General features: G+C 47.0%; 1 protein-coding gene and 1 long non-coding RNA gene across 2 annotated transcripts in view; one reads left to right on the plus strand and one right to left on the minus strand.

The window, feature by feature from the left end:
* Positions 1-1,309, minus strand: part of LOC142001059 (uncharacterized) — a 53,806-nt gene extending 52,497 nt beyond the window's left edge. Inside the window, exon 1 of the long non-coding RNA XR_012642388.1 lies at positions 1,269-1,309. This is a non-coding gene — a long non-coding RNA (uncharacterized LOC142001059). The remainder of the gene's footprint in view (positions 1-1,268) is intronic.
* Positions 1,310-12,432: 11,123 nt separating this feature from the next.
* Positions 12,433-26,755, plus strand: part of PRDM16 (PR/SET domain 16) — a 526,795-nt gene continuing 512,472 nt past the window's right edge. The window contains exon 1 of the mRNA XM_074975910.1: positions 12,433-12,458. The gene's annotated coding sequence lies outside the window, so the exon portion shown is untranslated. The remainder of the gene's footprint in view (positions 12,459-26,755) is intronic.

Here is a 26,755-nt window from a genome sequence, read left to right on the forward strand (position 1 = left end):
CAGCACATACAAAAAGTTTTAACTTGGCGTGTTTCTGGGTGGGAGAACCTGTGCCCACATCCCCAGCTCCGGGACTTCAAGAAATAAATACCATCATTTGAGAAGATGACACTAGAGCTGTATAAACATACCAGTCTGCTACTAGCAACTCTGTAACCCACTTTGCCCCATGTTTTATTTAGCTTCTCACCTAGCAACAGCACTTACTTTCTTTTAAATGTCCATTGGTCATTTTGTATTTTCCCCTGGCTGACAAATCTCAGGGTTGTCTTGCCCATGTGTATTTGGTCGCGTCAGGCTGGGATGATGCAGCCTGAGCCCCTAGAACAATGTGGTTAGTGTCAGCCTGCCTCTTCAATCTCTTGAGAAATATAGGAGAGCCTCCATTCATGTTCCCTGTAAGTAAAGCACTTGGGCGGCTGCCCAGAAGAGAGCGAGGTGCTGCCCAGCTGATTAGCAGAGTGCTCACAGCCACCCACAGCTGGCAGTATGTGTGTCTCTTGGTGGTGCATATTTGCACATGCCTTGGTGCACATAACAAAATTTATTCTGCCCATGGTTGGAAAAAATTAAAGGGAACATTGGCTTGCATTCCCCATTATCAAATGCACAGCAAAAGCATTGGGTTCACATACTAGACACATCATAAATTTTCTTGGTTATTTCAAGCCTGATTCTTTCCCCTTTTCAGCAATGTGAAAACTCTGATGTGAAAGAAGAGGTGAGTGCACTCCTATTCCTCTGACAGAGTTTGAGGGGAGCTTGTGCAGGAAGTGAAGGCCCTTAAGGCAGCTAGGTGGCTTTGCAGCAGATTCTATTTCAGAAGGCTCTTCTGGAGAGAACCAGGGCAGAGCAAGCAAGAGTGAGCAGACCTATGCATAATCTGGTCCTGGTTGAACCTCTCCAGTCTGGCACTCTCTGGTCCAGCAGCAGCACTGATCCAGCATGATTTTAACTAACTGGACAGCCACTTATCCTGGGTGTGGCCGACTTTCCTGTGATCCCATAAATTTTGTTTCCAGCCACCAGTCCTGGCTCTCAGTGTTCTGTGCTGTTGTTTAGCTGTAATTTACCCCTAAATGTCTTCTCAGAGCCCACTATGCAGTGGAAGTGTTGGTAATGCTGCTAGACACCACTGACCTCCTGTGGTCTGGCAAATTCTCTCTTTCAGCACTGGTCAAGTCCCAAGGCTGCCAGACTAGAGAGGTGCAACCTGTACATGCTAGCAGTAAAAAAAAAAAAAAAAAATCGGTACATGGGTCTGATACCTGGATCAGTTCTTGTGGTCCAGCTTGCTGGTGTTCTGTCTCTGACAGTAGCCTTACCAGAGCTGTCAGAAGATGAGGTAAGAGCCCCTTACTAGACTGATTGCCTTTTTGAGATATCCTCAGGAACCAGGTCAAAAGGTCATCCTTTTCATAGGCATGTCCAGAGAGGGGGAATATTGCCTGTGGAGGGAAAAAAAAATCTGGCCTCAATTTCCTCCTCCTCTAAATGGATACAGCTCCATTAATTTTATTTACTCAGGTAGAGAATTTGGTCAGGGGCAGTGTTCCCTGCAAGCTGAGCACTTGGGTGGCTGCCTAGGAGGGATTCAGGTGCCATCCAGCTGATTAGCATTGCACCCACGGCCGGCAGCATGTGTTTCTATAAGCAGTGCATGTTCACACATGCTTTGGTGCACATAATAAAATTTATTCTGCATGTGGATGGAAAAAATTAGAGGTAACACTGCCCAGCCACCTTCTTGTTTGACCTTTCTGCTGCTGGAGAGCATGTGGCTGTAATGAATTTGCTGGTAAAAGGTTAAGAATATTCCTGTTCTTTGCCCTATAGAGGTGTTGCTCAGTTAAATACTATTTTCTTCTTGTTGAGAGGAGTTTTGTATTCATTACATACACATAACCTGATTTTTATTAAGCTGTTCCACACAAGTATTATATTTTTTTTATTTGGAAAACTTCAGAGTGCCCTGTTTTCACACACACTAAAGTTAGCTTTGCTGAGAGTCATTAGCCTCCTTCTCCCCCGTGTGTAAATGGATACCTCTCAGTTATGCAACTTCGAGGTGCACAGCTATGGAAAGCAGCAGAGGCGGCCAAAAACAGCATTGTTCTGAGCTCAGACGTGTAAAATATTCATATTCAATAATAATAATAAAAAAAAACAATAAAAATTTCATAAAGGACAATCGGCATTGTCACTTGGTTCCCAGGACTGCAAGTTCCAGGCCACAATGTGACTTGGCATTTAAATGTTTTTTTTTCATTCAGTTAATGCAGCACAACTCATTTGCAAGGGCCCAGATTTTCAGAAACAGCCTCAGATTTTAGATGTACAACTTGAGCCTGAATTCCCCTCGGGCAGCACACCTGCGACTTGGATTTAAGTCAGTCGGACCTGCACCGGCTGCTCAGACCCTCCAAAGCAAAGGCCTATAAGAACTTTGGCTCATTTTAGTTTCTTATTCATATTTTAACAGCAACTCCCTGCCCCAACTGAGATGAGGACCCCTTCACACTAGAGATACACGTAGCAAACCTGCCTGACTCAAGAGAGCTTTCAGTCTAAACAGATGATGGGGAGAAGTGAAGGAGGAACTCAGGCACTTGTCCAAGGCTCACATGAACTAGTGCCAGTAGATGAACCTGGATTTCCTGCCCCTGTATCCATTGCCCTAACCACCCAGTCATCCTTCATTGATGTGCACGTGTGTATAAAACCATTGGAAACTATTAGGCCAGCGATGAGAGACAGAACAATGGGTGGGCCTGGGAGAAGTGGAGAGAGAAAGAGAGACAACACATGAGAGGGATCAGTGGAAGTTAAGCTGATACCGACATCCTGGCCTGGGAAACTGAGAGATCATCCTGAACAGCCTCTAGGTCCAATGCCATGAAGATAGTCTCACATGAACGCCTCACTAGTACAATAATAATGAGATTCTGGAACAAAAAACAGTCCTGTGGCAACTTAGAGACTAACAAAGTTATTAGGTCATGAATTTTTGTGGGTAAAATCCACATCATCAGCTGAGCTGCAGTGGCAAAAACAGAATCTAGGATATATGTACAAAGCAGGAAAAGGAAAGAAGGAAGGAAAAGGAAGTTACCTGTCATTAGTCGGACCAGTTAATGAAGCAAATTAAGCTGGATGTGTCTCATTCATATCATGTGATGTAGAAGTGCAAATATCAAAGGTGGGAAAATTGCACTTGTAATGTGAGAGCCAGTTAAGATCTTTATTCAAGCCTAGGTTAAGGGTGTTAACTTTGTACATGAACTCCAGTTAAGATGTCTCCCTCTGTAACTGGGTGATAAAAGACTGTATAGAAATCATAGCGCTGGCAGAGAGACATGAGCAGGGCCTCCAAGCACCACCAGCAACTCCCATTCTAAGGTGCCCTGGGGACTGATGAAGCTTGTTGGGCAACTTTAGCCATTCCTGGGGCCTAAGTTACAGTAACCTCTCCAGGCTGCCCTTGATGCTGCCCAAAATCTCTGCTGTGGATGCAGGGGAGTGTTTTCAGAAAGCAACTTTGCTTTGCCTGCACTGGGGGAATCCCCTTTCACAGAGCTTTTTGAACTCCCTTATGCTGCATTGATCTTTTTACCTAGTGTAAAGTGCTAGTGTAACCCACACACCTTCCGGTTATGGATCACTGCCCTATGTAGTGGCACTTAGACCACTTACACAGGGGCAGAATAAGTCTCCTCTGCAGCCTTAGCTGGGTGCCAGTTGGCTTTGGCTCATGCCCTCAGCTCGCAGGTTCACTTCTGCCTAGCAGCATTACACTAGCACAGCAGGTGAGGATTGCATCCGCAGTGCATCGGGAAGCTGTGTGGTATTATTACCCCAGCTTTACAGGTGAGAAATCTGAGGAACCAAGAGTTTATGTGACTTGCACCAGGTTACACTGCTGTGGCCAGATCCAATGCACATCGATGTCAGAGTTTTAAATCTTTCCACAGATTTCACTAAGCTTTGCCTTAAATCCTTCATCTATGCCAGACCTGGGAACATACTGCCTGCTGCCTCATGTGAACTGGGACAACTTGCATGTGTAAGAGTTTGTAGAATTAGGTCCTGAGAACCCAGCAGGGGTGGAGAATATTAAGTCAATGCTATAAATATTGCCCCAGCAAAGAGAACTAAGGAGCAGGCATAAAGGTTCTGAATTTAAAATTATTGCACCTGACAGTAAAATATTATGAAGATATATGGGAGTAAAGAATGAGCAACTCCAAAACAACCAATGCTTGAGATGTTTCTTTTATCTAAAATATAGCTGGTTAAATGTTTCACATAGAACAAGTCCCAGGGAACATAAATCAAGGGGTGTAAGTTATGTTTTATAAAGACCTCAAAATATAAGTTCTTTACCTCCCACATTTTTAGACCAAATATTTTAACTGGAAAAGTATGTGAGACAATAAGCATACATATTACCTAAGTCTTTAATGATTGTGCTTACCAGACTGTTTTGTTCTATACCCAAGTTCTACTTGCTATGTACAAGGAAAATATTTTTTTTAAACTCACCTGCAGACAACATAGATGGTGGAAAAACTGTGAGCTTTGAGTGACAGTTTGAAGCTTAGAAATGTGTTGTGACAGCAATCTGCCACCTCTGTGAAGTTGGGAATGGAGAGATGTGTAAAGAGGGCTCAACATAACCGTCATTCGCTGTGCAGACTTCTTTAAATACATATTCCAGGGAAAGCAAAATGTTAGCTCCATGAGAAGACATTCTGTAGAGGGAAATGTGGTGAATTAAATATCGACTCCAGTTTTGGAGCAGAATCCACACTTGTCTTGCCTCCCATTATACTCATTTTTATTGGATACGGAGCATTTTTCTTCCTGAATTATGGTTTTGGTCCCCAGCTTAGTTTGCATATAAAAAACAGAATTAGATCACTGCAATAGTACATGTGGTAGCGATCAACCCACTAGGGCCCAGACTCCTTTGGGGGCAGGACTTGATGAGTCTCTTCCAGCCCTAGGATTCTATGATTCCTTTCTGAAAGAGAACAGGGTAAAAAGGAACTGGGATGATTCTGGTGTGAAAAGAGGCAGGTCTTGTGCATGCAAAACCCTGTTTCATGCCAAAGAATTGTAAATCACAGGAGCACTTAGCTGAGTCAGAATGAGGGGATGCAGGGAATCCACAGGATGAAAACTGCAAAGGAGAAGTCTCTTGTGCTATGAATGGCCAGATTGCAGAGGGTGGGAGAGAAGACACCACTCATAGATTAGTAGGGAAACAAAAAGCAGTCAAGTAGCACTTTAAAGACTAGCAAAATAGTTTATTAGGTGATGAGCTTTCGTGGGACAGACCCACTTCTTCAGACCAGAACACACTCAATATTTAAGGCCCAGAGAACCAAAAACAGTAAGCAAGGAGGACAGCGTATAGACTAGCATGGCTTCCTCTCTATTAGTAGGGAAGTGGGTATAGAGACATGAAGTTAGTAAGATCTGGAGAGAGTCTGTGGAGAGTTTTATCAACAAGGAGAGCAAGCTCCTGCTTCTGGGAGCAGATGAAATGTGTGAGGATGCAAAATGATGTGGTTGTTGAATCAAGATTAGAAGCCACCCAAACCTTCCTAAAAGCTCCTCAGTTTTTCTGTCTGATCTTTCTGTAGCTCTGGTTTCTGCAGATGCAAACAATAACACAGGGACACATCCCTCCCTTTTACAAGGCTCGTTGATAAATCCTTTTCCTGGCTTGGTAACACTTGGCCGCACTTGATTTCATACTTTGTAAGGCTCACATAATGGGAATGTGCTCAGCAGCATGAATCTGACTTGGGAAATCAGCCGGACAAGGGGTGCCTGTCTGCAAGCCCCAACAGGTTTTTTCCCCACCCGTCAGAATCCACTTGGATTCAGTTTAGTGTCTCATTTGGCTATCCACTTTATTCCCATGTCTGAAAAGGGAGGATATCCTAAAAGCCTTCACATGGCTGCCACATGAAACCATCTCCTTGTGATCCAAAAGTTCAGAACATCTGTCTTAATTTGTCTGGCCCTCTGTGCTGCACTCTTGCAGAACTTGAGAATTAAGGGATTGCTTTTGCAATGAATCTCCCTCCCTAAGAATAAGGGGGAAGTTACAGGGTGTTTAAACTTTTTTCTCACTCTGGTTCTCAAACTAACTTAGTTTAACTGCAGCTCTGACTAGTAATAGTGTCTCAAAGCAGGTCTTGACCTAGAAACTTTTGCTATTACAGTTGTGAAGCATGAATTTTTTACAGGCATGGGTTGCAGGCATGATTTTTTTTTTTGTCCACAAATAGAAGGCCAGATTCTGATCCCAGTTGCACCAACTCATTCCACTCTTTGGATTACACTAGCTGATGTAACTGATATCAGAATCTGTTAGAGGAGCACCCTATATGTATATGCAGGTAAATAGCTAATAAATGGATACAGGGTTATTAAATAGTAGTCACGAGCAGTGATCTGTTTTAGCTGAGTGCTTGGGCAGCTGCCCAGCAGAGATTCATGTGCTGCTCAGCTGATTAGCAGAGCACCCACAGCCAGCAGCATCTATTTCTACTGGTGACACACATCCCCACATGTCATGGTGCACATAACTAAATTTATTTCGCCCATGGATAGAAAAAAACCAGAGAGAACCCGGCTTATGAGCAGGTGCCATAACTCCTGGATTTTGTAGACCCAATAAACTTGTTGTGAACTGCAAATTACTTCTTCTGCACAGTTTTTACACCAGCGCTGAACCGGTGGGTCCAGATGAGGCAATGATAGCTGTGGTGTGGGATGGATGAAGTGGGCTGTCAAAAGGAGGCAGGATGGTCCAGGAGTCAGGAGGTTCACTGGAGATTTGGGTTCCAGGTTCATCTTGCTAAACTCAGATTGTGAACACCTTGCTCACAGGAATGGGGGCAGTTTCTCATCCAAATGGTGCCCTGGGAGTTGACAGGGCAATTTGGGTGCTTAATGGCTCACTGGTGGGAGGAAGAAGTCTGTGGTCTCCCCCACTGTGTTTATACAGATGAGGAACCAGGATGGTGCTAAGTGCAGGGAGATATCCAGAAGAGCACGTGTATGTCCCAGCAGGCCTGGATGAGACCATTTCAATTCAGCTACTGGTACAGCTCTGGCTTTTGGTCCCCGTCTTTCACTCTGAACTGAGGCCCTAGTCCTGCAACTTGTTATTTGCAGGCAGACACCTGTATTTGTATGGAGTCCCTGAAGCCAACAAGGTTCCTTGCAGATGCATGAATTAGCCCATGCATAGAGTCAGTTTCAGGACTGGAACGTGAAGGCCATTGAAATCAGTAACAGGAGCACAGGCTCTGGACCATATTTGTAATTCATTCTCTCCAAATGAAATATTGTTACTTAATGAATGAACCAGCCTCCCATAAAAACATGCTGTGAAATGTTCAGCGCTGGAGCTTGTGCCACTGGGTTGATAGACATATTGGTTTTATTTTCAGGTCATAGTTGAAGAGTTGTGTACGTGTCACAAGCAACCAAATGGACAGGATTTTTTCCCTCTGGAAGCCAAATATGTGAATTAAAAGCACCAATATTTCATGAAATTGCCTCATATTTTTTTACTAGAATGTCATCAATAATTCCCTAATTTTTAACCTGCTCCCATTGATACGAGCTCATATCAGAGCTGTAATACCAATGGAGTTTGTAAAGTTTCCCGTTTTTCTGATGGGAATTACAGGAAACCAAAATAATTCTTTCGATGGAGGATTTCACAGTCACTTTTATTTATAATATCCAGTCTCCTGGATGAGAAACCCTTTCCTGAGTATCTGTTACTTTATTATCTGTATGAGCTAATACTGTTTACAGTACATAGGCATCAGCCCATAATTTCATTTCTAAAGAAACCTGATTGCCTAAATGGAGTATCAGAAACCTGATTCTGGCTGGATGGTCCCAGACAATTAATTGCAGATGGTCTATCCAATACAGTTGCACAAATTTCCTTAAATGTTTCTAGTGACTGGAATGCATTCTGAGATATGTCCTAGGTAGTCAAATAAATATCCATCATAGAGAGCTGGCTGTGGATAATTAAAGTGACGCGCTTCTTCTGGAAAGCTACATTGCTTACGATGAACAAAATCTGGACCAAACGTCTGCAGCTTGGATTTCTTTTTCTTCTCTTCAAGTACCAAAGAGCGCTTTGGGGATTTTTTTTGGCAATGGTTTCAGAGCAGGAAAATAGGAAATGAACTGGAAAATTTGAAGACTACAGCAAACAAAAAAATTCTGGAAGAAACATGCTGCATAGAGCCGCCATTAATAATATGGAAAGATTTCCTTAAGAACAGAAGAGGAAAAAGAAAGCATTGTCAATATCACTCCACAGTGGTGTTCTGCAGGGGTCTAACTTCCAGAATGAATTATTCCAAAGCCTGTCTGCCATAGCAGGAGACGGCCACTGTGTTGAAAAAATTCCCCTTCTCAAAAAAAGGCAAAACTTTGCAACATGGGGCAACTGAAATTTTTAAAACACCAATTTTTAAGTCTAGGCTGGTTTTCTGTTCCTTAACCCCAGAGAAGTGGATTTTTCTAAATGCAACAAGAAGACCTATGGCACCTTATAGACTAACAGATACTTTGGAGCACAAGCCACAAAAGCTTATGCTCCAAAATATCTCTTAGCCTATAAAATGCCACAGGTCTTCTTGTTGCTTTTGAAGGTACAGACTAACTCAGCTACCCCTGTGATACGTTTTCTAAATGGTTTCACTGTGGCAGAATTTACTGGGCCTGGTTAATTCTTTCCTCTATGTCTGTGTCAGTACAGGGGCTATGTGTGTGCAGGGTGCAGTGCAGCTTCCACACTGGCTAGTGGAGCCCTGCTTTGCAGCCTTACTTGAATAGCCATTATGAGCCACTTTGGGGATGCAGAAGTGCTAGGAGGCAGGTCCACTCTGGTCCATTTCTGTCCCCGGTTTGGCCCCTCTGTATTCCACGCTTGAGGCCCCACTATTCTGACAGACATGAAAAAAGAGTTCCCTGGCTTATGTAGTGGGGGAATAAATCAGGTGGGGACCTACATCCATCCTACAACCCCTTTCCAGCTGCCAAGGGCTAGCAGGACGCAGACTCAGCTGTGTTATTTCTTCTTTTCCTCTAACCCTGTTGGCTGGGATGGGGCATGGTGTCTGCCATCCAAACTCCCCTTTACACTTGCAGTCCTATTGACCTGCAAAATGATTACATGTGCAACTAATGAGTCCAGGACTGGGCCTTTAGGATGTGCCTAAGGGATTGACCCTTCCATGCACTGATTGGCTGCAACACCCATAGACTTGAGGCATTTGGCTATAGCTTTGCACATTTCTGATCATGCTGCATCCATTTTATCCCATGTAAATAGACACCGGTTAAAACAGAAAAGTGCTGCAAGTGTGTGCGTGTAAATGTATATGGGGCAGAGTGAGAAAAAATTAATTTACATCAGAAATGCTTATCTCTTCAGCTGTGCCAAAGGCCAGTGAAACACACAGAACTTGAGCAACTGTGTTGTGGAAGGTAAACAATTCCCTGTAGGCTTCCCTCCTTCTGTGGTCTATAGCTGCCAGCTCTCCCCTGTTGCTCCTCCTCTCCTGCATCAGAGAATTAGAAAGGCCCACAATCCCCCAGCCATTTTTCTCGCAAAGGTTTGTGTCTCTTATAACCAGTCAAAACATCTACTAAACCCAGCCGGGCTTTTGTTTAGAAAATTGTTTTGTTCTTTCTAATCCACTCTGCGTGATTGTCTGTACTTCCCTCCATGTCTGTTGTAAGCAGAGATCACAGAATTAAAATACCCACCACTGCAAAGTGCAGCAGAGCAATTTATAATACCTGACTTTGCCAGAATTTTTTTGAACAGTTATGTCACATCCTCTGCAGCCCATGTTTGGAGGAAAGTGGTTTGGTTTTTGCAGTGAATTTTGAACTATCCTCTCAGCTCTGGAACCAGAGCTGCCAGCAGCTTGCATTAAATTTATTATTTGTGTTTTACACATTTCCAGTGCATGGGTGAAGAGGTGTAAAAATTATGTTAGCTGTTATATAATGCATATGGTGGCAGGGAAATAAAGTAATCCATAAATTAAACATGTTACACATACTCCATGAAGGAGAATATACCTTTGGGACATCCATCTTTTCACTCACTAATAGAATAAAGATTGTCCTAGCTGAGCCCTGTTTACCAATATCTCTCTGACTGTTAGAAATGCTGTTTCCTGAGCAACCTGCTGCATAGTGAAAACTCCAGCAGACACATTGTGAAAGTCAAATAGCATTAGGCAGTAGCCGAGCACCTCACCTGCAATAGGGTTTGCTCTGTAGAATAATCATTTACATTCAGAGGGCCTTTCACCAGGAAAGGTCCCAGAAGTACTTGATAAACTGTGCCTCTGATCCTGTAATTGTGCACAGGCTTACAGGTGTGCTGAACAAGACCTCACTGGTTTCATAGTAGATGATGTATTCTATTCTATTCTTTTCTATTTTACACTCACAGAGAGGTAGCCATGTTAGTCTGTATCTTCATCAAACAAACAAACAAACAAAGCAAAAAAAAACAGTCTGGTAGCACTTTAAAGGCTAACAAAATAATTTATTAGGCAATGAGCTTTCATGGGACACACCCACTTCTTCAGAGCTGGAATATGCTGAATAGTCTTTAAACAGGACTGTTTCTATTCTTTATTCAGTTTCTTGTACAGCTCTCATCCCTACAGTATCTGGGCATCGTAGTGCTTCAAACAACGTTATTAATATCTCTCATGTGTGGAGTGTCTTTTTAGCAGAGTTTTATTTCTTTTCAATATACATATCGTTATATGTTTATGAGACAGGACTTTCCACAGTGTATTTCAAGAACAGAACTTATTGACAAATACTAATATTTTATCCCCTGGTAATTTTTTTTGAGAGGGAGGAGTTCTGAAATCCCCCCAAAAATTAGTTTGGCAGGGCTAGTTAAAAACCAGAAGTGTTTTTGTTCTTTGAAAATGGGCCATTTTAACTAACCACCAAAAACACTTTAGTTTTGAATTGAAAAACTGGACATTTTTAAAAAAAATTTAGGGTCAAAAAGTCATGCTTCCATCAAAAATATTTTCCAACAAAACACTTTTCAATCAGCTCTGCTCAACATAAAGGAATCAATTCTCCCCTGGCTGAAATGCAGCCAGCTCTACGGTGGAACATGGTTGCTATTTCACAGCACATAACAAAATTGCACAGATGCATTTGAAACTCCTTTGTAGATTCAGGATCCTGAACTGGAACTGGTCAGTTTCCTGGGCCAGATCCCCATTTTGAATGCTGAAAACATACCTAACACTAATGATTTCTCTGGTCACCTTAGGCCACAATGATAGAGCTGACATGGTTCTAATTTTCTTGCCTTTTTTTGCATACTTTGAAATCTATTGTATTTCATTTGCCTTACAGAACACACATTTGCCAATTAATCCTTTCAGGCTAGTTATACACTGTGGATTAGAAATATGTTTGGTCAGAAAAACGTGCTTAGAAAAGACCTCTGAGGTAGCAATTTTCTCTCACCCCTATGTGATTATTGATGCTCCCCTAAGGGAACTCATTATAGACACAAAACTGCCATCACAGCTTTCCCAGTCACCTGTGCCTGTTGCATATACAGCTGGCTCAGAGAATTCACCCTGTTAGATGGTGTTAGACTCTAATTGCATCAATCTTTCTGCTCTACACGTTGCTTGACTTCCAGCAATGTTACAATATCTAAAGGGAGAACAGCTGGGTACAGCCAGAGAAAATCAGGCCCATCAGGTTATGCTCGTCTTAGTAAATGACAGCACCTTTTTCAACTTACCAAGGACACAGGCATAAACAGAGCAGCACCAAAAAGCTATAATGTGTATTTATATGGGAAGGTTGCATCTAGCCTGTCTGGGTTGACTCACAAACATATTTTTATATCATGTTCTCTTTAACTCTTTTGCAGTAATGACCTTGGGACTAATGGGAGCAGGCTGTACCCCCTCAAGCCCCAGCAAAAAAGTCCAAAGAATGTTCTTTTTAAATGCATGTGCCTTGTGTGTATGGAAGTAAAACCTAAACCAATGAAATGTTGCATCAGTACCACAGTGCACTAGAGGAGAGGATCGTGCACTATTTTAGAACTACGTATGGGTCTTCTTGGAACTGTTGTCAGCCAGTGGTAGAGTATTTAAATAAGAACACTGCTGAAACCTTCATGGGGCTCCTGCTGCTATTCTACCATCAACTGTATAGCCTGCTGTGGGACTGCCTATTCAATGAGCTTCATGCTGCTATCTTTCTCCTGTATGTGAGGGCCTTTGCTCTTGCTGCTTCCTTGAAGTTGTCCCTGCACTGATCTAGGCCAACAATACCACCCTTGGAGAAATGTCCATGTGCCAGCATGGATGACAAAAAGAGCTGCTGAGGCTGTGAGTAACATCTTTCTTTTTTTTTTTTCTTTTGGAGCACTGGGCAGGGTGGAACACTTCTCTCCAACCACTCTAGGCCCCTGTATGTTTGCATGTGAGTGCTAATTTATTTGTGTTTATTTGCCTCGTTGTTTCATCTGCATTGTTCAAGTATGTGGTCGTGCTGTCTGGGCTTTTTAAATTTTATCTTGATGAGTCTTCCATTTAGTGAGAGTAGCTCCCACAGGAGGGTAAGACTTTACAGCCATCCTGGAAGAGGTAGGCCCTACCCTGAAAAGCTCACAAGCTCCTAGCAGATGGACAAGTAGACAGAGGTTAGGGGAAAGGAAGGATCATGTTTAAGCAAGTTGGCACAATTCTGTGTAAACCAGTGTTCCCTGTTAGCTGAGCACTTGGGCAGCCTCCAAGCAGAGATTCAGGTGCTGCCTAGCTGATTAATAGCACCCACAGTAGGCAGCATGTGTTTCTATTGGTATTGAGCATCCACATATGCCTTGGTGCGCGTAACAAAATTGATTCTGCCCACAGGTGAAAAAAACTTGAGAGAAGGTTGGTGTAAGAAGCACAACAAAAACAAGGGCATTCACGTGGCGGGGCAGAGGGTTTGTAGATGGACTCCAGAAAGTTGTATTGCTATAAAGAACTGCTTGATTTACACTTTGTGTTCCCTTCCTGTTGTGATCTACTTTCTTGTGTCAGTCCCATCTGTTGTGGTGTGTTGAACCTCAGAACCATGACTATCTGGTTAGATTGTAATAACTACAGATTAAAGGGTCTATAGAGTCTGTCATTACTTCCCTCAGTAGACAGCTCCTTACCACAAAGCAGACTGGCAAACTTGCTCTAAATTTAAAAAAAAAAAAAATCCACCTATTTTAACCACACCCTGTGGATCAAAATGTCACAGGTTCATGCTGATTTCTGAGGTGGACACAGACACCATGTGCATGAGGAGTGAGTGCTTGACCACTAAAAGCACTGCAGAGTATACAGATGCTCTAACTCCTCAGTATGCCTTTGTGGTACTCTGCATCTTCTCTCCACACTCCCTTAACTCAGTAACTGCTTATTTGTTTTCACTCTGATTTTCTCCCAAAAGCTCAACTCTGGGAGGAGATAAAGGACCGAAAGGACAGACTCCCAAATATAAGTATTTAAAAATGGAGCGCTAATGTAGAAAGCAATTTAGGAAACCTTAACTTTTATTAGGTACCACTGTCAGCTGCTGCAATTGAAATGCAGCCAGCTCTGGTGTGGAATGTGGCAATCATGCAAGTATGTAACAGCTTGCCAGGAAGTTGAGGACAGCATCTAACTGAAACTTCAAATAACATTATTATCCAGACCCCCCCCCAGCTTATCAGTACTACTCCTGAAAAGTGTCACAAGCTAGGGTCTGAACCACTCGAAATCCCACCACTGCGTTATTAAAATATCCCAAACAAAGCAGTTTGTGCAGATAAACTTGCAGGCACTTTATTTATCTGAACTGACCATTTTGAGGCTTGGCCATTTCTAGGATTGCTGAATGTATTTTGAAAGTGGAGGAGGGGAAAGGCCCTGACTGATTTCTGGGTACAGTAGTCCCAAAAGAGTTTTCAGCATTATAAAGTGGCATAGCTGAATTAACCCAAAGAGCTGAGCTCACTCTGCTGTATCCTGATGTTAGATTCAATTTGATTTAATCAAACAGTTGACAAGTGTTTCCCTTATGCAATCTAAGGAAAACAGATAATGGAGAAAGCTGGGAAGTGGGTTCAGCATAAGCTGGGGAAGGAGAGAGCTCTTTTGAATTTGTTTGTTCCTTTCCAATGTTTCAGCAAATGATCTATGCTTTACTTGAGGACAAATTCCACTAGCCACCAGAACCAATTAACTTCAAGTATAAAGATGAAAGGAAACCATCACTGAAATCTGACTGAGTATTGCTAAGGAATTTTGTTCTTCTTTGGGAATACATACAGCTGACTACAAATGCATCTGCTCCTATTAAAAATAATACAGCTGCTTTCCCATTGCATTTATTGTTTAATTCATTCATGCTGCTTGTTGGAAATGCCATCATTAAATCCTTCTGGGCCATTGCTAGATTCAAAACGAGCTCTCCATGGAAAAGAGACTTCCCTTTAAATTTAGCACAAAAGAAAATCCCAATAACTTTTATTTATAGATCAGGGCATGGGAGATTTCAAGATTTAAAGCCAGCTTTGTAATTTTGTTCCCCTCATAAAAAATGTTTAACATTTTCCCCAACCTTCAGAAACAGTGTTACTTCACATGTATGTGACCTGTTTAAGGGTGGGTTCTAAAATTCTGGGTTTTTTTGTTCATTCAGTCAGCTGTCTTGTGATATAACACTGTATGTATAACTCCCTGGGGCATACGTGTTATAGGTCTCCCTCTGTTCCAATCCACAGAAGATATGAGTTCTTATGGCCATCTTCTGTACTGCTTTGGATCTTTGGTTCAGTCTGCAGTGGCTCTTGTTAGCTCTGGAGATACTGGGTGTGTTGGCTGATATGCTGGTTTTCACATTTGCATGGTCCAGCTTGCAGAAAGGGACTCGTTTAAGGAGCAAGCATTTACGTGAGTAATGTCAGTGAGTCCAGTCAGTCTGCTTGCTTGGAGTTGCTCACACGCATTGGCAGTGACAGGTTTTGATCATCACCAACATGCCAGGGATTGGAATTTTATGGTAGGGGACTTGTGTTCCTGGCTTGCAAGGTGAAGAAGTATCTGGATGGGGAGAAATAGGACTGTATAATGACCAGTGGGATGAGAAAATGAGCAATTGTAGCATTTGTTTGTGTAGAATCATAGAAGCTCTGGGCAGGAAGAAACCTCAGGAGGCCAGCCACTTACCCAAGCAGGATCAACCCTGACTAAATCTTCCCAGCCAGGCCTTTATCAAGCTGAGACTTAAACTTCTAGGGATGGCGATTCCACCACCTATCTAAGTAACTCATTCTAGTGCTTCACCACCCTCTGAGTGAAATAGTTTTTCCTAATATCCAACCTACACCTCCCTCACTGTAGCTTGAGACCTTTGCTCCTTGTTCTGCCATCTGTCACTACTGAGAACAGCCTCTCTCCATCATCTTTAGAGCCCCCCTTCAGGAGGTTGAAGGCTGCTATCAGATTGCTTCTTACTCTCCTCTTCTGCAAGCTACATAAGCCCAAATCCCTCAGCTTTCCCTCATAGGTCATGTGCTCCAGCCGCCTAATCATTCTGGTTGCCCTCCACTGGACCTTCTCCAGTGCATCCACATCCTTTCTGTACTGGGGGACCCAGAACTGGATACAATGCTCCAGATGTGGCCTCACCAGTGCTGAATAAAGGGGAATAATAATTTCTCTAGATCTGCTGGAAATGCTCCTCCTAATGTACTCCACTGTACCATTTAGCCTTAACAATAACAGGAAGAGAAAAAGATGATTGGCCTGCTTGGAGAACAGGCAGCATCTGAGTTTGCTACTTGAGGGAGAGCACAAATTTTGTTTTGGTTTATTTATGCTGAGATGCAGAGTGTTGAATGGTTGCGCTCTAAAGCGATGGTTTTTCCTTTTTTGCGAAAGGTAGGCTGTGATAAACTGGTCCAGCTATAAAAATTAAAGGTTAAGGGGAGGCCCAGATGATTAGAACAGAAATGCAGGGCACTTTCTGCCAGGACTCCCGCCAAGGTGACTAGTATATGAGGTGTCACAAATGGAGCAGACATTGTGAATTATTTGTTAAAGAAATAATAGCTGTTACCGGTCACTTTCCCCATTGGGACCTGATTTAGTTTTATTATTTTGCAGTCCTCCTTTACACCTTAAATGTGCCCTGCCAGACAGCATTTCGTGGTCAATATACTTGCAGAGTAGCATACCTCGCTGCCAGAATGGCTCATTCTGTTGAACTCTATGCCAAAAAATATTAATGAAGGTTCTGATTTCCTTGAAAAAGTAATCTTTAACTGGTTCACCTTCTAGGTTGCTTAAAAGCAGAACTAAATAGCTAGTAATCATGTTATAGACAATACATTCCCCTAAAGGACTGAGCACTATCCTACTTGCCGTAATGCACACAAGTGACTGAAACCGTAAGCCTCTTAGTCATTGTGAGAACTTATTTCCTAAAGAGAGAAGACAGCTACTCTTACACAGGCCATTTAAAAGCAACTGTATAGTTGATCTCATTCACTTATTTGTAAAGAAAGTTCTCAGTTCACTCTATTTAATTTTGAGGAAGTAAATTATGGCTCCATCTCTTTTCATAATGAATAAGCAGAAGGGCAAGTCTGTAGACGAGCTGTGGAAGGTGTTTCTGTTCTGGGGTACTGAACGCAGAATGAAAGTAAGAGAAGGATCAGGAGATGTACAAGGAAACACTGCTATGGACACTGTTCTCTTAAAAGCTGCAGCTGAATCTTAGAAGACTTTATGTAAGCATTATTTTTGAATCTGGTGGTCAAAGGAGTGGTCCACACCATGGACAAAGAAACTGAGGAGACCTGTGGCACTGTATTTATAAGAATTCTCTTCTTAATATACCATTAGTATGGCTCAAGCAATAGGAACCCATGGGTCTGATCCCACCCTGCCTCCATCCTTTGGCAAGTCACTTTACTGCTCTGCTGCTGTTTGCTTATCTTTAAAAGGGGCACAATGCTTGTTAAGGTCAACCATCTCAGTAGGTACAATAATGTGCTCTGAAAATAGGAAGTTGGATGTGAGGTCTGTGTATTGCTTTATTTGTATTACACTGATGATCTAGATACTCTAACTCACATAGAGTACATCTATACAGCAAAGTTATTTTGGAATAACAGCTGCTATTCTGAAATAATTTTGCAAGCGTATACACAATGCAACTGCTATTTCAAAATAGCAGATGGATTATTTCAAATTTGATAAACCCCATTCACATACTTTCAGGAAAACAAAACCAAAAAAGTGTACTTGTGGACTTCTTTCCATCTGCAGTGCATAGAAATGATGCTCTGGCCTCTAAGCACTTGATGCCACCTGTGGTGCAACTTAGACCAGATCTTCTCAACCAGTGTTCCCTGTAAGCTGCGCACTTGAGCGGCCAAGTGGGAGAGATTCAGGTGCCACCCAGCAGATAAGCAGAGTGCCCACAGCCAGCAGCATTTGTTTCTATTGTGGGTGTACATCCACACATGACTCAGTGTGGATAACAAAATTTATTCCACACACGGATGGAAAATATTAGAGGGAACTGTGCTCTCCCCAGCCATTAGTTCTCAGCAAATCTCCTTTCTTTAAGATCATTTTGCTTACATATATGGGTTGGGAGAGGAGCTCTTAAATAATATCTCCAGTGATGGAGATTCCACAATCTCCCTAGGCAATTTATTCCAGTGTTTAACCATCCTGACAGGAAGTTTTTCTTGATGTTCAACCTAATCTCCCCCCCCACCTTGCTGCAATTTAAGTCTGTAGCTTCTCATGCTATCATAAGAGGTTAAAAATAGCTTTTCTCTCTCCTCCTTGTAACAGCCTTTTAGGTACTTGATCCTCTCTGTCTTCTCCATAGTCACAGGGAGGTAGCCTTGTTAGTCTGTATCTTCACCAAGCAAAAACACAGTCATGTAGCAGTGAGTCTGGACCATGAAAGCTCATCGCCTAATAAATTATTTTGTTAGTCTGTAAAGTGCTATATGACTGCTTTTGCCTTGTACTCCATGTATATCTAGAAGAGAGGTCGGAAAGCTGTGGGCTGCTTGTGGCCCATCGGGGTTCTATTTGTGATCCGCAAGACGTTCTGTTTGCCATTGCCCAAACACGGAGTTGTTAGTCTGCTGGTTTCCACCTGCATAGTTTTTTCCTACCAGTATTACTAACATGACATGTATGTAAAGCGAGGTCACGTGATGTGAGGGGTGTGTGTGTGTGTGTGTGTGTGGATGTGAGGTATGAGAGCCATGTGCTCCCTCTGCATCCAGTCGGATTCCTGCTACAGTTCAGTCAGCACATGCTACAAATTCTGGGTATGCAAGTGCAGATAGCAGAACCACCCTATCCCAGGACACTGTCTTGGTTATGATAATCTTGTGACCTGCTGAAATGGAGGAGGGCTACTCGCTAGCCTAGGCTGTCCATAGAACTTCAGTGGGCCTGTTGAGTATGCAAGAAAAGTGAATGTTATCCATCGGTGAACAAAATTTGTTGTTTGTTTGTTTGTTTGTTTTTTGATGTATCAATAAGGAGAAAAGTGCTCAGTGGAACCTGGGCAGGTACACATGGAATATTTTCTTTTTCCTGCAGTTGTTGTTAATGCAGAATATTACCCAAAATTATCACTTAAAGGTAGGCTGAGTACTGCATTCCTTCCTGAATTCAACCAAGGCTCCTGGAAATGCACAGTAAGCTAGTTCAGGGAAATTTGATTGGACAGGCTTCCAATCAATAGCGTGAGGACAAATTAAATTTAATACCCCCTAATCGGATGGCAATGTAAGGGGGTTGCTTCATGCCAAAGTACAGTAATGTAGCAAACTTATTCTTTTAAAAAGTCTAGTAAACACTATTACTGAATGAGGTTTTGTTTTAATTTAGCTACTAAGTTAATTTTTACTTTCAGCGGCATATGGGTTTCCGACACAAGATCTGAAAAAACAAAGTGTTTTATGATAGGATTGACAGAATTCAGTGTGTGTTTCATAATTGTGTTGGTTTTCACAGAAGTAAAAAATTATGGGGTTTTATGTTTTTTAAAAATAGTCTACTTAAATTTTCACAGTAGAGAAATTATGCAATGAGGGGATTGAGCCATGGCAGCAGACACTGAGATTCAAAACTTTGCACCTTTCTAGCCAGTAAAATGTGACTTGTCAAAAACTCATGTCCAAAGATACAAGATAAATATCACTTAGAATAATTCTCAAGCAGCATTCTTCTTACTCTGCCCATCTGTAAATTTGGATTAAAAGCAGTGGAAGAAACAATTGTAGATTTGTGTGCATGCAGTGAAATTGGCGTTTACTGACAAAAATCTAATCCTTCCAAGCCTAACCAATGTGTCACAAAATGCACAAGTACGTTTCCACTGCAGTAAAGCACCTATGGCTGACCTCTGTCAAATGACTCAGGCTGGCGGGTCTCAGTCAGTGAGGTTCTAAAATTGCACTGTGGATTTTTGGATTCAGGTGACAGCCTAGCCTCTTCAACCCTGTGAGCTAGAAGGGTCCCAGAGCCCATACATGCAAGTCTGAGCCCTGCAGGCCTGAATCAGTAGCCTGGGCTAGTGGCAGGGGTTCTGTTACAATGTAGACATTCCCACTGGTGTTGCGCGGAAGAGCCTGCTTTCTTCCATTCACTTCAGTGTGGAGGGCAGGTCAAGCCAGGTAGAAAGTGCCTGCAAGATTGGCCAATAGCTTCTAAGTGGAGCAGACCCTGGACAAGAGGAAGTGCAGAGACATTACTAGTGGAAAGAGAAGGATGGTAAAATGTAACAGGCAGGGGATTTTTTTTTTTAAAAAAAAAAGTCTAAAACTTCTGCACCACCACGATTTTCCACACACACAAGGTGGGCTGCAATTTTCTGCAATTAAACTTGTGACGGTTTTTCTAAGCGGACTTTCTCTTTAACTGCCTCAGAGTATGTGCCGCTCTGACTGAGCCGTCTGCTCTGCTAGCAAAGCTGCACTGTGATATTTTCCTCTGGGGGAAGTTGCCATTGAGGTGGATAATTTGGGATGCAAACCCTGAGTCAAATATAACAGCCTGGGGATCGTGTTTGTAAATGGTTGATGTGCTGTCGGGGAAGCTGCAATCTAAGTCCCCTAATTCAGTGGCTCTTGACCTTTCTAGACTACTCTACCCAGAGCCATCCTGTCCATAGGATGGTTCTTTGCAGCAGCTCTGGGCTTCATGGAGGAACCTGTGTCTCAGGGGGATGCGGACATGTGGGGCCAAGGGTGGCCCAGGGAATTAATGGGAGGCTTGGTCCTGGCAGCAGATGTCATCCCCGCTATCCCACACTTACCAACAGCAGCTGAAAGTGGAGCAACTGAGGCCCAGCTTGCTCCACTCCATCAGCTCCAGCATCGCACATGGGAGGGGGCTTGGAGAATGGGGTGGAATGGAGGCAGAAGAGGGCAGAACAGAACTGGAAGAGCCAAAGAATGGGCAGGGTAGGGGGAGTTGTCCCGGGCCCCACAACCCCTAGGGTTAGCCCCTTTTCAGGAGTCTGATTAGTCTTGTGTACCCCAAATTCCATTTCTCTTGTGTACAATCTCAGGTGTGAAAAATACAAGTGTGTCACAGCACACGCACTGTCAAATTGCTGACTTTCTTGTTTTTTTACCATGTCATTATAACATAAATCAACTCATTTCAGTGTATAGTCTAGAGAGCAGGAGAAAGAAGTCATCATCTTGTGACATTTTAGTTTGTATTGACTTTGCTAGGTTGTAAAACTGGACAACCATCTAGATGAGTTGATGTAGCCTCTGAACCATCTCCCTACCTCCAGAGGTCACACATACCCCAGCTAAAACCTGGTGTTCTAATTGCCAAGCTGCATGGCCATCTACTGAGGGGGAGGAAGGATGTAAGGAACTTGATTTTTGGATACACAAACTGAGGTTGTCCTAGCAATGGATTAGGGCTCCTCTCTCTTCTACTGATCTGAGGTTGGTGATCTTCTACTGGTGCTGAGATTTCAAACTACCCTGCAAATATCGAAATAGCAAGGCTACAGTCACTTTTGTGCTGGGGATGGTGGATGGGGAGATTTTCTTAATAATTTATTATTATTATTTTTATAATACTTATTCCTTTTCCTCTGAAATGGCAGCTCCTCCATACAGACCAGAAACAGCATTGGGGTATATTGGAAGGCAATGTATTGGCTAGAAGAAACAGAACAATTCAAATACATCTTTGTAATCCCACAGACTGGGGTGGGTTTTCTTACAGTAGGGATGAACTTGGCCTATTCTTCCTGGATGCAAGCACCCTTTCAGAGAAGTTGTTTGTTGTGTAGTAATGTGGGTTCTTAACACTATTTGCTGGGATAGCATCTCTGCATCTAAATGGATTAAGGTTTCCTGTGGTTGGCAGAGTTATTTTGAATTCTAATAGTTTTTCCCTGGACTTGGGCGAGATACAAACAGCACTGGCCACTGAAGAAATGCTCCTAAGTACTTTTCTAGTGATGGCTATTCTTTGTCAGCTCCAGGACAGGACTGTGGTGTGTGGGTTTTTTTATCAGAAGGTTTTTCCCAGTTTTAGGGACGGATGTGAAACGGTGCTGGCAGGGCTGCTGTGAGGCAGGGCTGGGGAAGAAAATTGGTGAGGCTGACAATCAATCTCCCTCTGTTACAGTTTCTTAGGAAATTAAGCCTCTGGCAGGTTTGGGCTCTAAGCAGGTGTACATACCAGCAGAGGTAACTGGTACAGAAAGGAGTAAGGCACATGAGTGCTCGGAGAAGGTTCCCAGCCAGCAAGGTACTTAGGAATGAGCCCACCAAGTAAATGCATTGGACAGGATTTTGGATCTGAACCCAATGTGGAAACTCAGAGCAGGGTTTTGCTGTGCTCTGCTCTCAAGGGGAGATCAGTGAAAGAGAATGGACCTGGGCTGGTGTTGCAGGGGAGCTTAAGAAGCACCACAGTACCCTGGGGTATGGCCCTGTGAACAGGAGAAATGGGTTTGAGTCCTAGCTCAGCTGGCTGTACTTGGGCAACGAATTTCCGAGTCCTGCCCTGTATCTTGCTGATATAAACCCAATCTCAGTGAGGTGGGGCCTGGGGCAGGTGCACACTGGGATAGCTACATCCATCACAGTCAAAGCAGACTAATGCCAGCAGTAGGGGTCAGGTCCATCCCTGAACTCACCAGTGGTGGTGGGGTGCATAGTGACCTGCCAGCTCCTAGCCACAGCATGTAAGGGAAGAGGTGGGATTGCCCCTGTGCGCACTGGTGGCCGGGAGCTGAGGGTGATTGAGGGTGATTCTCTCTGGTTCTAGCTGTTGGCACCAGTGAGCATGAACGGGGGGTGGGGGGGAGGGAATGACCCAACCCTTACAGTCAGTGCCAGGACCACGCTAACCCCCCCGCCCCGGCTGCGTTGAGTGGGGAAGTGGGGGTGGAGCCAGTTTAGTGGTGAGGGTGAAGCAGGGGTGGGAAGAAGTGAGAGGGTGGAGGAGGCATGGGAAGAAATGGGATGGGCGCAGGGAACTGAGCAGGCTGGCTTGGTCCTGTACCCCGTTAGGGGCATGCTCCTGGAAGGGGAAGCCATACCTCTTGAGCTCAGCAAAAAGTGACCTTGGTTTAAAACCTGCAGCTTCCACTGTTTGCGTCCTGGCTGTGCTTGACTTCATAGCATCGGCTTCCTTCAAAAGGCTGTCCTGGCTGGGCAGGAGCCCAAAGGTGCACAGAGCACAGGGGTGATGTGATGAGGCATAAACTGGCTACCCTTTACAACAAATTGCTTTGTGTTTTCAGGGTGGGGACCACCTTCCCTGTAAACACGTGGGCAGATCCCTAGGGGAGACTCAGGCGCCACCCAGCTGGTTGGCAGAGTGCCCCCAGCTGCCCACAGTGGGGAACATTAGTGGTGCGCATCTGCACATAACAAATTTATTCTGCCCATGGATGGAAAACAATTAGAGGGGACCCTTGTAGGGGTTCCCCACCTGCAAGAGCTGTAGGATGTTCTGGCAGGTCTGTTCCACTGGGCTAACGAAGCAGTGCCTTCAGTCTGCACTGCTGGTCCTACCCGGCTACCTGCAAACCTACCCCAGCCCTGTTCCCTGTAAGCTGAGTCTTGGGAGGCCACCCCGGAGAGAGTCGGGTGCTGCCCAGCTGATTAGCAGCGCTCCGCAGCAGGGGTGGGGGGTTCCAGGGTGGTGCACATCACGCCTGCCTTGGTGCGGGTAACAATTTATTCCGCCCATAGAGGGGAAAAGAGAGAGGGGCTCCCCCCGGCGAAGCCAAAGCCCCGGGGATAAAAGCTGCCCCCTAACTTCTTAACTGCGGGTAGGGCCTTGCCCAGCCGGGCTGTTCTCATCAGCCGCCAGCTCGATGTGTGAGCTGAGCTGGGCGGGGCTCTGGGCAGGGAAAGGGTTAAAGGCTTCCCGGCCCTGCCTGGCTTCGGCTCGCGGGCCTGGACTCTACGGGGTGTCCTGCGGCCGAGCATGATTGATTGCGGCCCCGCGGCGCTCACGTCCGGAGCGCTTTGGCTCCAGGGCCTTCCCGGGCCTCGGCCTCTTTCCGCCCAGCGCCGCGGGACCCCTGGCCCGGCTCTGAGCGAGGGGCGGGGCCGAGCCAAGCCCCCCGGCCGGAGCTGCGGCCCTTGGTGGGCGGGAAAGCGGCGCCGGGAGGACTCGCCCCGGCTCCTGCCCCTCCGCGGGGGGTCGTGCTGCGGGCTCCGGCGGCCGGGGCTGGCGGGTGTCTGCTGCCCCCTTCCGTGTGAACGCGGCCCGCGGGCGCCCCTGGCCGGCCCAGCCCCGGCGGGGTCGTGCGCTCGCGGCAGCCCGGCCCCCGGCAGGACTCGGCGAGGAAGCGGGATTCCACCCCCCCCCCCACCCCCAGCAGCGTGGGGCAGGAGCGGCCGGTGCCGATACTGACCGCGGGCTGCGCCCCGCCCCGCCCGGGTGGGAGCCAGCCCGAACAGGTGCGGGGCTCTCCGCTGCGGCCGGTCCCTGCTGCGCCGTCTGGCGGCGGTGCCAAGGCGGGCGGTGAAGCCCAGAGGCAGCCGCGAGCCCGGCCCAGCTCCTGGGCTCTTCCCCCGCGGCAGCCGCGCCCCCCCCCCCCTCCCCGCTTTGGCCCTTTGCTACCGGGGAGCGACCCTGCCCGAGCGGGGCCCGAGCTGCTCCCGTCCGGCCGCGCCCGGGGGCCACTGGCCCCTCCCCTCCGGGAGGAATGGGGTTAATCCCCAGGGCAGCGGCGGGGGTGGGGGGGCGCTCCCGGGGTCTCCGGCTGGGCGGGGGTCGGGTCGGGACGGGACGGGCGGCCCGGGGCAAGCGGCGAGGCGTTAGCTCCGCTGTAATCCGCTCGGGGCCCTCACCCCGGCGGCGGAGGGGCAGGCCTCGGGCGGCCGAGCCGTCTGAGCGCTGCGCGGGGGGCTGCGGCCGTTGCCCCAGGCCGCCTCCAAGCGAGCACGGGCCGGGTGGGAGCCAGGGGAGCCGCCGCAGCGCCCCTAGGACACGTCCCCATCCCCGGGCGGGGACACGGGGCGGTTCCGCCCACCCCCGAGTGCTCCGCTCTGGCTGGTCTGTAGGGAGTCTATGACACACGCAGCCGCACGCGCGGGCCTCTGGCTCCTGGGGCAGGACCTGGCAGCGCCTGCGTCGGCCCTGCTAGACGTGTGTCCAGCCCGGCGGTGGAGAGCCCGCGGCCTCCCCGGGCAGCTCCGTCCAGCGCTTAACCGCCGGCGCGGGAGGTGATGCCCAACGCCCAGCCTAACCCCGGCGGCACGTTCAGCCCATTGGCCTCGTCCTGCCTCCCCGGCCCAGGAGACCGGCTTTCCTGCCGCCGCCTCCGGCTTGCCCGTTCCAGCCCTGCGGCGAGGCGGCGCACCGCGGCTCCTTCCTGAGCGCCAGGGGCCCCTCTTCGCATCGGCCGGAGCTGGACTCAAGCCGCCCGCTTGCTTCCCCGGGGGCATTTGCCAGCAGCTGCTGCGCAGCCCGGGAGCTCGCTGGGGCTCTGTTGCCCTCCTCCGTCCTGCCGGCACCGTGGGGCTGAAACGGGCTTGGCGCCCTGCAGCCCAGCGCAGCCCTCCGGAGCTCAGCAGCGCGCCCGATCCGGACTGAGCCGGGCGGGCTGCCTGGGGAGGCCTGGGGGGCGGGCGGGGGGATTTAACTTTTCCCGGTCCCGGAGCAGAAGGGAGACGTGCAGGTTCGTTGGGCCGCGGGACAGGTTTGCTGGCGCGGGGGGAGGGGTAATCCCAGACGCAGTTTCAGCCAGCCCGGGATTTGCCCCTTTGCCTTTCACTTTCCCCAGCGACTGCGCCAGCCGAGGGGTTCGGGCTCTTCCAATGGATCGAAACGGGGCGGCAGATCCACATTCCTCGGGCCACTGGCTGGAAAATAGCCCCGCGGCGCCGGGCGAGGCTGGGTGCCCGCAGAGCCTTTCCCTTAATGGGCATTTTATTGCACTTGACTTTCTTGTGCCTCCTTTCTTGCCGCAAGACAAACTGTTCCACTCGGCTGCCTCCCGGGCACCTGGCTGGGGGCTCCGCCCCCGCGTGCTCTGATCCAGCTGCCCGGTTAAAGTTTGTCATTTGCACCTACTGGTCCTTCCCCCCCCTTCGCGTCTCCCCCCGCGCGGGGTGGGGGTGGGGGGGGTTCAAGCTGGGCCCAGCCAGCCCGGGATGACTTTTCCTAGCTCTTGGCTGTGCGCAGCACCTGATTGGAATGAGTGGTCAGACTTCTCATTTCCCACAGCCGCCAAAGGTCCTGAACTCAATTAATGGCTAATAATTATACAGCCAGCCGGGGCGCGGGGGGAGCCGGCCTGGAAAGGAAGGTGACTTGCTAAATAGGCAGCAATGTTAATTGCCGTAGCCCGGGATAAATATAGGGCCAAATCGGGTCGCCTTGTTCCGTTTTCACGCCGGCTTGTGCCAGTGTTTGCAGGCGCGACGCGGCGCTTCATTCCTCCTGGTGTCCTGCTCGCTTGGAGACCTGGACGCCGACGTTCTTTAATAGAAATCGGTCATCAGAATTAATGAGGAACAATAGCCTCCCTCCCCTCCCCCCCGGGTGAATTCGCTGCTCATCTCCGATGCTCGGGCGAGAGGCAAAGCCGGCGGCTTCTCCCCGCCGCAAGTGTCTCGCAGGGGCGCTGGCGGGTGGGTGCGTGTTTAGACAAGCGGGAGAGGGCGGCGTGACTTCGCAGCGGCGCAGCTCTAAGCGGAGCTCCCTTGCCGGATAGTCCCTTTCAGCGGCGCGCCGCGGAGCTGGAGCCTCGGCAATTCGAGCAGCTCCCTTCCTGGGTTACAAAGCCCGGCGCCCGGCTGCGGGCTAGTAACCAGGGAGCCGCGGCTGTGTTAAGGTCGGACAAACGGAAGGGGGGCCGGAGTCGCTCCCCTCCCCTCACAGAATCCGCTGGTCCGGGGCTGTCGGCGGCCCGAGTCCCTCCCCGTCCCGCAGTGGGGAGGGTCCATCCACCGCATCGTCCTCGCGCGTTACAAGCAAACACCTGGGGGGGGGGCTTTGATGTTCCGCAGAAGGTTCGGGGATTTTAGAAACTACGTCGGTTCAGTGGGAAAACTTGCCCCCCCCCCAAAACTGGGTTTCGTTCGGGGGCGGCTGTCAAGTTGTTAGAACGCACGGGCCGG

This window comes from Carettochelys insculpta, chromosome 23, assembly GCF_033958435.1.
Source record: "Carettochelys insculpta isolate YL-2023 chromosome 23, ASM3395843v1, whole genome shotgun sequence".
Classification (NCBI taxonomy): Eukaryota; Metazoa; Chordata; order Testudines; family Carettochelyidae; genus Carettochelys; species Carettochelys insculpta.